General features: G+C 37.1%; 1 protein-coding gene across 3 annotated transcripts in view; it reads left to right on the top strand.

The window, feature by feature from the left end:
* LOC126470398 (transcriptional adapter 1-like) overlaps positions 1-13,944 on the top strand; it is a 178,391-nt gene that overhangs the window by 107,579 nt on the left and 56,868 nt on the right. The window lies entirely within an intron of this gene.

Here is a 13,944-nt window from a genome sequence, read left to right on the forward strand (position 1 = left end):
CTTTAATGACACTTAGGCTCCCCTTAGCATTTAATAGGACAAAAGTGGACTCTTTAACAATTAATAATTCATAAAGAAAATGGATCAGTCCATACCAAGTCGTCCAACACTGGTTGCTTAATCATCTCAGAAAAAATTATATTCACTGGTGAATTCCCTCCTGTTTGTTGGACTCCAAAATATCTTTAAAAAATTTTATTGTGTACATTTAGAAACAGTGGCCATTGTTGTTTTGGGCTGCAAGCATTCTTCCACATTTACAAGTATCTGCAGTGTTTTCATTTGTTCAGTAATGCGTTGCCCCACGCCTTTCAAATAAGAAGCATAAATAAATTAAAACCATGATCACATAGCTAAATGTATTCCTTAATATATTTTTAGGCTCAAAGTTACTGATCACAAGTTAAAATAACTCAATTTTTTAACACTATTTTTCCAAAGAAGGAGTAATTTCTCAGCCTTAAATTTTTTTGTGCTTTCACACTACACAGTGTAACTAGAGTATCGATGATGAGAAGCTTAGACTTAAAAAATACACTATTTTAAAAAATTGATTTTTTTTAATTGTTTCATTGTTTGGCCTGCAATATTGCCGTTAGGGGCTCAGATAAAAATCTGAAAATTATGCACTTAACAGACCTTTAAGATCTCAAACTTCAGTAAAAATTTCAACTTTGAGATTCAATGGGAAGCTATGAAAAAAAAAAAAATACCAATACGAGTCAAAAATACATTTCTTAATATCTGCGATATCTGAACTAATGGACAAAGTGTGTCAGTTACATAATTTGAACTCATCGTTGAACAACAGACAAATTTCTTCACTCAGTTTGGGCATTAGGTGAAAAGTTCACCCAATTTGATTTGTAAATTCCATGGTAGGCAGCTTCTTCAGTATATTTTTAACAGGCATCCAGTCTGGATCATTTTCAACTTCTTTTAAATGGGGTCCTTGGTCCTGTTGGTTGGTAAAATGTAATGTGAACATCTTGCTTTTGAGGAATTGGCCACTGTTTGCCATCAACACAAGCCACTGTGTCCTTATTTCGAACTGTCAGTGGTACAAGTTTTCTACATTGATTAAGTTTACTACCAGGAGATGTCGATGTGAACTTACAGTGAGTAAGTTATGTGACTGAAGTATAAAACAATGAAAAGATTGGGTCCCTTTAATCTTCTGACAGCTGTTGTCTTTCTCCTTCGAGACACTGGCATAGAGTTCTTGTGTTTCCTCATATTTTACAAAAACATGGGTAATCCCTTTTACCTGTTCTTAACAGAATTTAAACATTTCTTGAGGTGTCTAGGTCTGTTCTCGCCGGTCCGTTGCAGACTAGCTGTTGTGAAAGCTCACTTTGTTGTACCCCCGACACCATCACACGCATTCTTCCCGTGGCATGATGCAAAAAAGTGGCATTCTGGATCAAGTCCATGATCTTCTTTGTGAAAGGAGGTGTTAATAGAAGTAGATCAGTTTGTTTATCAAAGGGTTATGCTGTTTTATGTAGTTTCTTAAGTGCAGTTGAGAAGCATGCACTTCTGCAGCGTTGTGTTCAAGGTAGTCACTTATGACACAAAAATTGTGACCCTTTAGTTTATCTTGATCTTTATAATAGAACGCAAATGGATAAACTGTGGCCTGTTTGTATACCCAGTGGAGCTCTTGTATTTCATCTTGAACAACAAAGGAATAGTTTCTGAAAAATTGGCAAGAGTTAAACTTTCATCAACTATCAAGGTTTGCTTTTTGTCTTTCAAAAATTTACCCTGAGCTTGGCAATAAAATGATGCATTTTTAGGTTTTCAGAGATAGCTGCCAACACTTCAAAAACACTTCTTGTGGTTTTGTAATTGTCACCATTTCCATTCTGTCTTGTGTCACCCATTGTTTGTATTCTATTTTGTCAGGCATCATATCATCTTCTTCCAATTCTTCAAATATGTCAAGTAAAGCCTGTTTGCCTAGACAGTGTTGATGTTTTCCCATTCTAACTGTCAGTATTGCAAATCAGAACTTCCAAAAGGTCTTTATAGTCAACTCTAAGATTGGCCTCCATATATAATCAACTTTACGTTCTGGTGATACAATCAAATGCAAACATTATGGGTGCCAGATGCATCTGCAACAATACACCAATTCGGTCTCAACTCCCAAAATTTCGACCTTCCAATTTTAATGCTAGGATTATCTTTTTTGGATTCAGTAAATAGTTCTCTTTTTGGAGTCAGTAAATAGTTCATTTAAATTACACAATATTAATCTTTTTGTCTCTGAACCTTAGTACCGTTTTCTTTCAAAGAAACACAATTTTTTTGCCAGGCATTGAACAGCTATTATTGTCATCTTCATAAAACCTTATAACCTTTTCGACTGTATTTTCAACTATGAAATTAGATGTATTGTTCTTTTGTAATGCAGGTAAAATTCCCTGCTCTCCTACTGATGCCTTTTTAATTTAACTAAACTTCTGACACATTAAATTCATCACTAACTTTTGCTCGACTCTAAGAATTTGGTAGTAAAATGATAATCTTAACTTTATTCTCTTTGTTTGAAATACAACATTTATTTTTTATCTTTCCTATCAAATCGTCATATTTGTTCAGAGAATTTTTAGAACTTTGATCAGGTTTAGTGCAATGCTCTTTTGAATTGAAACTTCCCAATTCTTTTTGACAGTAGTTGCCACTTTCTCAGTTTTTGTGTTCAATGCTAAAGGTATTTTTTCCACTGAGTTTTCTTAATTTTACTAGCAGGTGATACACTTAGGATTTCAAAAGCTAAACCCACTTAAACAAGTTTGTTTTTGAATTGTATGGTGTCGTACTAGCTGTTAGCAAGTGGTTGAAAGCTTAGCTTATTTGACTTTTTGGAGGGGTTCATGGATAGGTGGGTGTTGAGTGGTATTACTATTATATTGGATAGTATTATTATATTATTCATATTTGGGACTGTTATTCTGTTATTTTATCTGTTAGGGTAAATAATGAATTGCATGGCATGTGTACTTGATCATTCAACAGGGTTTTCCTTTCTGCTTTAGTTTTCTGTAGATGGTAATTTTCTTGCATGGTTAGGAGGTGTTTTTTATTGTTGATTCTAATAATTTTCATGTCATCTTCTCTAGTGGTTGGTTTGTGGTCATGTTCTCTTAGGTGTTCTGCAAATGTGGAGTGGTTTGTCCCATATTTCCAAGCTCTCTTGTGTTTTTTGTATCTGACATCAAATGTTCTACCTGTTTGTTCTATGTATCTGCCTTCACAAGTGTTACAGTGTAGTTGATATATACCTGCTTTCTGGTATGTGTCTCTGTATTCTGTCAGTTTTGGGGTGTATTTTTGTATAGAATTGTCTGTTGTGTATGCTATGTTTATTCCCTGTCTTTTGAAAATGTTGGTGATTTTATGGGTTCGTTTGTGTTTGTTTGTCATTGCCACCTTGTGTTTTCTTTCATCGTTTACTGATTATCATGTGTAGTTGTTATGGGGCTGCGTGTATGTGTTTGGTTCTGTCATGCTGTTGTCTGTAGTCTGGTGCTTTCTGCTTTTACTTTACTTTTAATTTTGTTCTTTAGCTTTGTGACTGTGTTATTATTGTAACCATTGTTTTGTGCTATCTGCATTATTATGCCCAGTTCTTTTTGGTAGCTTTCTTTGGTGAGTGGCACTGTGTTGAGTCTATGGAGCATGAGTCGAAGTGCTGCTTGCTTTTGTGAGTATGGGTGGTTCGAGGATTGGGGACTGATAATGTCCGTTGCCATGAGTTTACGGTAAATTTCAAACATATGCTTATTCTTTTGTTTTTTGATTGTTATATCCAGAAAGTTAATTTGGTCATTCTGTTCTCTTTTAATTGTGAATTTTATATTGTTATGTATCTCGTTGATGTCAGTATGTAGTTTTTCAATTTTTGTTTGTGGTTCATCTATTAAGCTACTATTTTTGTGAAAATGATCTGTTCAAATTGGTTTACAAAAATATTTGCTAAGGCTCCTGAAACTGGGGACCCCATTGGTAATCCATCTTCTTGTAAATAAAATTCGTTATTGAATTGGAAGTACTTTTGCTCTGTTATGAGCTTTATTAATGTGCATATTTCCGTAATCAGTTTATCGGGAAGTTGATTATAAGTTGTCAGGTTCTTATCTAAGATTTCTATTGTTTCTAGTACTGGTATGTTGGAATACATGCTTTCTATATCAAAAGAGAGGAGTGTTGCTATGTCTGGGATTTTTATACCTTTTATTTGTTGTATTAGCAGTGTAGGGGTTTAATGGTTCTGTCTTCTTGTACTTTGAAATTTTTGGACTAATTTTAACATGTATTCTGCAAGCTTGTAAATGGCGTATTTTCTGAAATCTGGTATTGGCCTTACAGGAAGATTCGGTTTGTGGATGTTTGGTTGGCTTCGGAGGACAGGTGTAGTGGGATTGATCTGTGTCAACTTTGTTTTCTCTGTTTTATCCAGTATGATGTCAATATTTTTCAATGTTTTTTACTTTTGTCTGGAATCTGTTTGTTGGGTCTGATTTTAATTTTGTAATGTTATTTTGTGTAATGAATTCTTGTGTTTTTTCGATGTATTGTTCTTTGTCTATCAGTACTACTGCATTCTCCTTGTCTGCTTTTGAAATGATAACATTTTCATTTTGAAGTTTTCTCCAAAGTTGTCGAGTGTTGGTGATTCTGTGTTTTTGTTGTTTTTGTGTTGTGTTTCTATACTGGTTATTATATTTTGGATTTCTTTTTTACTAGTTCTCTAGTTATTCCAATGTTGACACTGCCATTTTCATTCCTATCTTCCCTTGTCAAAACACATTCTGCTTCTATAATTAGATTTTCTAATTAATCTTCATCTATTTCTGAATTTACATTGTATTTTAATCCTTTCTCCAACAGCTGTCTTTCTTTACTGTTTAACTGTGTGTCAGTAAGGTTCACTAATCTTGGGTAGAATTTGTGTGTGTAAAGGTATTGTGTTGTGACTGGAGTTTTTTGAGTTGGTTGGTCTTTCTTCTATGAACTGTTTCCATTCTTTGTACAGCAGTTTTTGTGTGCTTTTCGACTTTGTTGACCAGATGCGAGACATCAACAAGATACATAAAAATATAAAATTCACAGTTGAAAGAGAACAGAACGACCAAATTAACTTTCTGGATATAACATTCAAAAAACAAAACAATAAGCACATGTTTGAAATTTACCGTAAACTCATGGCAACGGACATTATCATTCCCCAATCCTCGAACCACCCACACTCACAAAAGCAAGCAGCACTTCAACTCATGCTCCATAGACTCTACAGTGTCACTCACCAAAGAAAGCTACCAAAAAGAACTGGGCATAATAATGCAGATAGCACAAAATAATGGTTACAATAATAACACAGTCACAAAGCTAAAGAACAAAATTAAAAGTAAAATAAAAGCAGAAAGCACCAGACCACAGACAACAGCATGACAGAACCAAACAAAAACACGCAGTCCCATAACAACTACACAGGATAATCAGTAAATGATGAAATAAAACACAAGGTGGCACACAATGACATACAAACACAAACGAACCCTTAAAATCACCAACATTTTCAAAAGACAGGGAATAAACATAGCATACACAACAGACAATTCTATACAAAAATACACCCCAAAACTGACAGAATACAGAAACACATACCAGAAAGCAGGTATATATCAACTACAGTGTAACACTTGTGAAGGCAGATACATAGAACAAACAGGTATTACATTTCATGTCAGTGCAAAGAACACATGAGAGCTTGGAAATATGGGACAAACCACTCCACATCTGCAGAATACCTAAGAGAACATGACCACAAACCAACCACTAGAGAAGATGACATGAAAATAATTAGAATCAACAGTAAAAAACACCTCCTAACCCTGCAAGAAAATTACCATCTACAGAAAACTAAAGCAGAAAGGAAAACCTTGTTGAATGATCAAGTACACATGCCAAGCAATTCATTATTTACACTAACAGATAAAGTAATAGAATAACGCTCCCAAAGATGAGTTATATTATAATACTACCCAATATAATAATAATACCACCCAGCATCTTTACACTTGCTTATCCACAAACCCTTCCACCAAATACTGATACGGAAAGTCAAATCAGCTGTAACCTAAGCATTCAACGACTCGCTAACAACTAGTACAACACCATACAATTCAAACCACCAACCCCCCCTCCGCCCCCCCCCCCCCCCAAAAAAAGAAGGTCTTCAGATCTCTCTCTCTCTCTCTCTCTCTCTCTCTCTCTCTCTCTCTCTCTCTCTCTCTCTCTCTCTCTCATACGCACACATGGTTTAAACATCATGAATAGAAGTTAGTCTTGAACATATACATTGTTAGGTTGGCAACAAATAGGTAAACATGCCAAAGAGGAGGAAACACTATAGAGTTGCAATATTTACGTTGAGAGAAGCAGTGTCCGACAAAATAGTTACATTGAGTGGCAAAAGAACAATAGTACAAAAAAAAAAAAAAAAAAAACAAGGGGAAACATGGTGAACAGTGTGAAGGAGGTCAGAACACGAAGTTGTGCTTATATGTCAGTAATGTAGTGGTAGTGCGACCTCCAGTCCAGATGTGAGGAAACGCAGATCAGCAAACCGTAAGTAATTACTTTTTTACATTAAAAAATCGTGACGTGAATTGTTTAATAATCTAAAACTAACAAATCTGTATCGTTATAGATCCCACTGATGATGTCTTAGAACAAGAAAAGGCAAAATGCGTATGGGATAAATAAATTAAGAGGCATCAAGAAAGGCAGTTTTATTTACAAAAGAAGTTTTTAAACCCACTTTTTTTACTTTATGATGAGTCACAAAATTCTTTATCTGAACTATTGCTACCCCTTTCTTCGTCAATGACAAATATCTTAGAATAACATGTTGGACACAATGACTTTCATGGTATTATATTGATAAAAGGGCTTTTATTTGTAGAATAATGATCAGACATTATTTCTCAGACCTTTTGTTATATACTTCTTCTGTTTCTTAAAAGAGTGTAAGCAAGACTGGCCAAAAAGATGATGGAATTTCTTTAAGTATTTAATTTCATGGTACTTGCAATTGAGCTAACCTCTGAGCCAACTCGTAAGTAAAACAACACTTTTTCTTCTTTGCTGTAATCTTCAGTTAAAGTAATGTCTTTAGAAAACACTCCATACACATTTTTGTGGCAAGCTTCTTTAATAAGAACACTGAGACTCCATTTTTAAACTGTACACTTCAAGAGCTCATTGTTAATTGAGTGTGAGTGAACAGATGTTGATGGAAGGAGGAAGACAACTGTATCGGCATGTCTGTGAGCCTGTAGAGATTTGCAGATGCTGTCTGCTACCCTGCTGAAACTTCTTGCAGAAGATTGTTACAACAAATAATCAGCCGTTATTTCAATTTCATGTGTTTTTTTGTGTGTTAAATTATATAATTGTTATACTACTTTAATCCATTAGTCTAGATATTGCAGATATGAAGAAATGTATTTTTGACTCATAATTTTTTCTGTAACTTCCCACTGAAGCTCAAAGTTGAAATTTATACTGAAGTTGATATCATAAAGCTCTATCAAGTGTGTAATTTTCAGATTTTTGTCTGGTCTCGTAACAGAGATATTCCATTCCAAAGATAAAGACAGTGTATTATCTTTTTAACTCTAAGGTTCTCACCATTGATACTCTTTAAAATGTAACTATACTGTGTAGTCTAACAGCACATAAAATATTACGGCTGAAAAGTTACTCCTTCTTTGGAGAATGAGTTTTTTTGAATTTGCAACCAATGACTTTGAGCATTAAAAACATATTAAGGAATTTGTTCAGCTAGATGAGCATTTATTGTCCAGTGTATGCTGAACCAAGTGCTTCTTATTTGAAATGTGTGTTACTGAACAGTTTAAAACACTGCAGTTGCTGGTAAATGCAAAAGAATGCTTGCGGGCTGAAACAAAAATAACCCCTGTTTCTAACTGATAAACAATAAAAAAAAATTTTTAAATGTTTTTAAGCCCACTAAACATTAGGGTATTCACACAGCGAATATCAATTTCTTCAGAGATGGTCGAGCAATCGATTATTTTTTCACTGGACCACTTGGTATGGAATGTCCCAAATGTTTTAGTCCCGTTATCTTTGTTCCAAATGTGGGAACAGTTCTTACTCATCATTATAATACTTGACATTGCTGAAAGTGAATTATTCCTGTTAATTGTAGCATTCCAAAACAGTTAATCAAAATATCCACGGGTATGCTGCCGGTCTATAGTGTCCAACGGGCACAATATTTCGGCGATCATACATGTCGCCATCATCAGGTGAACTGACGGACTGAGCTCCTGTGAACGTGCTGGCACGGAGATCCGTACGCTATGGCTGCTCAGAGGGAACTGGGTTCGGTCGCGGCGGCGGCCGATTTAAATACCCTCCGCCCGCGGCGCGCTCCCTCCGCCGTCTGCGCCCCGCGCCACGGTCGCGCGGTGGAACAGATTGCGACGGCGTCTGAGATGACGTCGGTGTGATGGCTCTGTCCGCCGTGGTCGTCACAACTATACGTTTGCTCGATTTACTCTTGATTAACCCGATCGCTGGTTCCCAAGCCTTGCTAAGATTATAGCCACAGTCACGGTTTATGAGGTTGTCATTGGTGCGAATTTCGATGGCCTCTCTAACAACGCTGTCCCAGTATCTCGACGTCTGTACCAGAATCCTCGTGCGGTCATACTCCATGGCATGATTTTCCGACAAACAATGTTCAGCGACCACCAACTTGCTCGGATACATCAGTCGAGTGTGCCTCTGGTGTTCACGGCATCGATCCTCGACGGTACACATTGTCTGACCAATATACGACTTGCCACATTGACACGGAATCTGGTACACACCGGCCTTCCTCAAATCGAGGTCATCTTTGGCTCTCCCCACCAGTGCACGAGTTTTATTTGGAGGACAAAACACAGTTCCGACCCGGTGTTTTTTCAGAATGCGGGCGATTTTCCCCGAGAGTGCGCCTGTGTATGGAATAAATGCAGTGCCTACCTCCTCCCTCGTGACTTCATCCATCTCAACAGGTTGTGCTGCAGTGGTTGGGCGGATAGCACGTTGAATCTGCCACTCTGAGTACCCATTTTTTCTTGAAATACAGTTCTCAGATGTTCCAATTCCTGCGGTAGACTCTCTGTCTGCACACAACCTGTTGAGATGGATGAAGTGACGAGGGAGGAGGTAGGCACTGCATTTATTCCATACACAGGCGCACTCTCGGGGAAAATCGCCCGCATTCTGAAGAAAGGTACTGGGACAGCGTTGTTAGAGAGGCCATCGAAATTCGCACCAATGACGACCTCATAAACCGTGACTGTGGCTATAATCTTAGCAAGGCTTGGGAACCAGCAACCGGGTTAATCAAGAGTAAATCGAGCAAACGTATAGTTGTGACGACCACGGCGGACAGAGCCATCACACCGACGTCATCTCAGACGCCGTCGCAATCTGTTCCACCGCGCGACCGTGGCGCGGGGCGCGGACGGCGGAGGGAGCGCGCTGCGGGCGGAGGGTATTTAAATCAGCCGCCGCCGCGACCGAACCCAGTTCCCTCTGAGCAGCCATAGCGTACGGATCTCCGTGCCAGCACGTTCACAGGAGCTCAGTCCGTCAGTTCACCTGATGATGGCGACATGTATGATCGCTGAAATATTGTGCCCGTTGGACACTATAGACCGGCAGCATACCCGTGGATATTTTGATTATCAAATACGCCGGGAGAAACTCAAGAATCACATTCCAAAACAGTGTTTAAATCCATGTAAAATATATATATGGATGTATGTTCAACATATCCTCCTAAACCAGTGGACCTTTTCCAACCGAACTTGGTACACCTGTCTCTTACTGTCTTGGAAGAATCACTGTGGGGGTAGGAACCACCCACCTATCAAGGGGGTAGAGGTGGGGTGAAAAAGCAGTGAAGCCCACGGCATGCGAATGCCAATACTTTAGTCATCCAACATTTGAGAATGACAGTAACTTGTGACTTGCAGAAAACTTAACACACAATTTCAAACATTTATGACTCTCTTTCTCACTGACAACCCCACAAAATGATGACTGGAAGAAAAGTTTATCGCATATCACGTTTTCAAAGTTCATGCAGTAAAACTGCCGCATGAGCATGACGTTTTAATTTATTACCCTTTTACTGCTAACTGTATTCTTGACACATTTTGCAGACAATATCCACATACACCACTGATTCTACCAGAAAAATTACATTATTGTACGACACTTAGTTCAGTAGATATGATGTCATAAGCACTTAGATGTGTGAAAACCTGGTGCATCATGCAAGACATTTAAATTTATTTCTTCATTCGTATTAACTCTATTTGCAACACTTTTTGCATACAGTATGCACATCTGTTGCTGAATGTATGTACAAAAATGTATCATTGTATGATACATAATTCAGAAGATGTGACATTAAATACTGAGAGGCATGAAAAACTGCTGCAACACGCAGGATGTTTAAATTCATTACTTTGTTGCCACTAATGCTTTTCAGAACACATTTCGCAGACAGTATGAACATATGCCACTGAATGTGTCTAGAAAAAGACATCATTGTGTGACAGATAGTCCAGGAGAGATGAAATCAGAAACACTGAAATGCATGAAAAACTGCCACATCATGCATGACATTTTAATGTATTACTTCTTTAGTACTAACTTAATTCACAACACATATCACAGACAGTAGCCACATATGACACGGGATGTACCTGCTAAATTATATCATTGTGCAATAACACAGGATATACCTGCTAAATTATATCATTGTGTAGCATGTAGTTCTGGAGATACAATGTCATAAACCTTGAGCTGCATGAAGATGAAACCATAGTGCAAAATTTGCTGAACGTACTGATGAAATATGTAACTTATATGTGAAATGTATGTGATATGTGTGTGTGCGGGTAAAGCCACGGGAGAAAGCTCATCCTAAACCCCTGGAATGATTTAAATCAAATTTTAATCAAATTTGGTCCATGTATTAGATACAATCTGGAAAGAAATCCTCTAGAGGCAAGAACCAGCAGACTTATATTAGAGTGAGTGTGATGATGTGGAAAGAGAAAGGAGTGGGGGGAGGAGGTGGATTGTCAGTGAGGGGGAAGGGGGAGATAGGCACAGATAGGAGGAGGAGGAGCTGGACAGAGATAGGGAAGGAGGAAATGGGTGGAGAGAGAGAGAGAGGGGGGGGGGGGGGGGGAGTGGAAATGGACAATGAGAGAGGAGAGGAGGAGATGGACAGAGCCAGAGAAGGGGGGAAGGAGGAAGAGATAAACAGATGGGGGTGGAGGAAATTGTCAGAGAAAGGAAAGAGGAGGAGATGAACAAAGGGAAGGGAGAGGAGGGCATGGACATACAAAGGAAAGGGGAGGAGACGAACAGGGAGAGAGGAAGAAGGAGATGGACGGAGGGAGGAGGAACCAGATGGTCATAAAGAGGGTGGAGGAGGAGATGGACAGAGAGGATGTGGAGGAGGAGATGGAGAGGGGGAAGGAGGAGATGGTGTAATAGAACAGTGGCATAAATACATAGCCGGGCAACACTGGGTACTCAGCTAGTTTGCAAATAAAATGTTGTCCAAAGTAAGAGAAATGTCACAAACACCATACATCCAACTCGGATTTCATCCACATTTCACATTCTGTGGACCACTGATAGGTGCTTAATGTCATCTTTCATTTTCTACAGAAATTAGAGAGTGGGATATAGAATGTAAATTCCTTTACAAGCTATCAAAAATGTTCTCCTTGTAAGGAGTTTGAAATCTTATAAGCCACTGAACAGAGATAAATGTAAAAGAGTAGATTTTGTTGCAAGAGTGTGTATTTGTTGTTTACCAACATTTGGGTTAACTAATTGGAAAAACAAGAGTGCAGGTAATTTTTTACTGTACATCATAGTTATTTCATACATTTGAAAATGTAAGGATTTGTATATTGTTGAGACAAATCCTGAGGAACCAATCATCCAATAAAGTAAGTTGTGACCTGTGATAACAGTTAATAAATAGCCTTTCAAAGAGGTGGAGAGAGTATTTTTTTTTTTGTCAAAAAAAAAAAAAAAAAAAAAAAAAAAACCCTCATGTTCTCTCTGTTGCAAAATACTTTCTTTCACTTTTACTGTTAGTTATGGAGACATATGCTATTACTTTTTACTGCTTCCGCATACTTATAAGGATAGTTGCCAGATTGCGTTCATTGAGTATAAAAACTCCATAGAAAAATTAAGAGTAGTGAACTTCCACAATTGTTGGGAAATAAAACACGTTGTCAGCAAATAACTACCAAATTGTGAAGTCACAGTGTAAAAGAACTTCGAGAGAGAGAGAGAGAGAGAGAGGAAATCCATAATTAGTACCTTGTGCTTGGATTGATAATTAATTTTTGAGCGTATTAGAAAATATTTTGGTCAGGCATAGATTATTATATTAACTTGCTTTTACAGAGTTTCTATTAAATGATTTAACTCGTTTGCATCCAAAAAAGCAGCTCCAAAATATATTTTGTCCATTGATATAGTTCAATGTAAAACACAAGGAGCTTTCTACAACATTACAATTTCGGTGCACACCTTCAGTATTGTGCATCCAGTTGTTCAGTAGATCATTATTCAGGATACGCGAACATAATACATGCAACAAACTTCTTTGTTTCATTCCTATGATGACAAATTTACCAAGATGCGTAAGGCATTTTTTGGGAATCTGAATTTCATTTGCAGTTCACAATATTTAGGCATTGTCATGAATCTTGGTTGTAATATATTTATATAAAATGTAGTGACAAACTAAAATCGGTGTACCAAAACTCAGCTATGTCACCTGTGGTTAAATTCACTGTCTGTGAAAGGAAAATATGACATTTGCAAATATATTTAGTTATTAGCATGGTGTATTCAGAATAAGGGAAGCAAATGATGACATGAAGTCATTATTAATAAAGTGATAAATCACCCTTTGCCATTTTTAGAGTTAGATTCATACCAGAATTATAATATACAAATTGAAACTCATCACAGTTGTGTATTGTCACTCTCATCTTTAAATGTATCAAGAAGATCTTCGAAAAATGATACTGAGGATGCTAATTTTATTGTTGACTCTGTGATTAAGCATTGGTTAATTCTGGACACTGAGTTAATTAGATGAGGTGTCCAAGTTCATTCCCAGTTCCTCTGATCTTGAGTGAGCAGTAAACAGGCATATATGGTGGCATATTATCACCTTTAAAGCCCACACCATTATTAGGGATCAACAAATTTGTTACATGAGATATTTACATGTTGTCATTGTCAGAAACTCACTCTGTGGTGAAATTTTTTGGGCACAATAGAACATATTATACTGATACACAAACTATTAGCTAGCTTCATTGTTTGTATGAGGCCCAGATATGGGGAGACATTTGTTACTTTAGGTGCTCTCCATGTATGACCAATTTCTATTTGGAATACTAGCAAAAATAATTCATCATTTGGCATTCACTTTCAGTTTTATACAGTGTATACCATGAAATGTAAACCAATCTTTTCGTGGTATCTTTTCATGGTCAGTAAAACCTTTAAATAAGTAAGTTTCTCACAGACACTGTAATTAAATGTTTTGGAACAATTTTTTTCTCTTTGAATACCTGTTAAATCTCTGTATGTGAGTGCTTATTAATGAATTACAATGCACTAGATATTGATATACTAATTTGGTATTGACATACTAATTTGATTATAAGATAGATAACAATAAGATGATAAAATGTTGGTTCACTGATACTAACTGAAAAATTAGTATCCCTTTAGAAAAAGTTCGCAGAAATTTTGTTCAGTATGTATATTTAGAATAGGTGATGATTT

The sequence above is a fragment of the Schistocerca serialis genome, chromosome 3 (genome assembly GCF_023864345.2).
Source record: "Schistocerca serialis cubense isolate TAMUIC-IGC-003099 chromosome 3, iqSchSeri2.2, whole genome shotgun sequence".
Classification (NCBI taxonomy): domain Eukaryota; kingdom Metazoa; phylum Arthropoda; class Insecta; order Orthoptera; family Acrididae; genus Schistocerca; species Schistocerca serialis.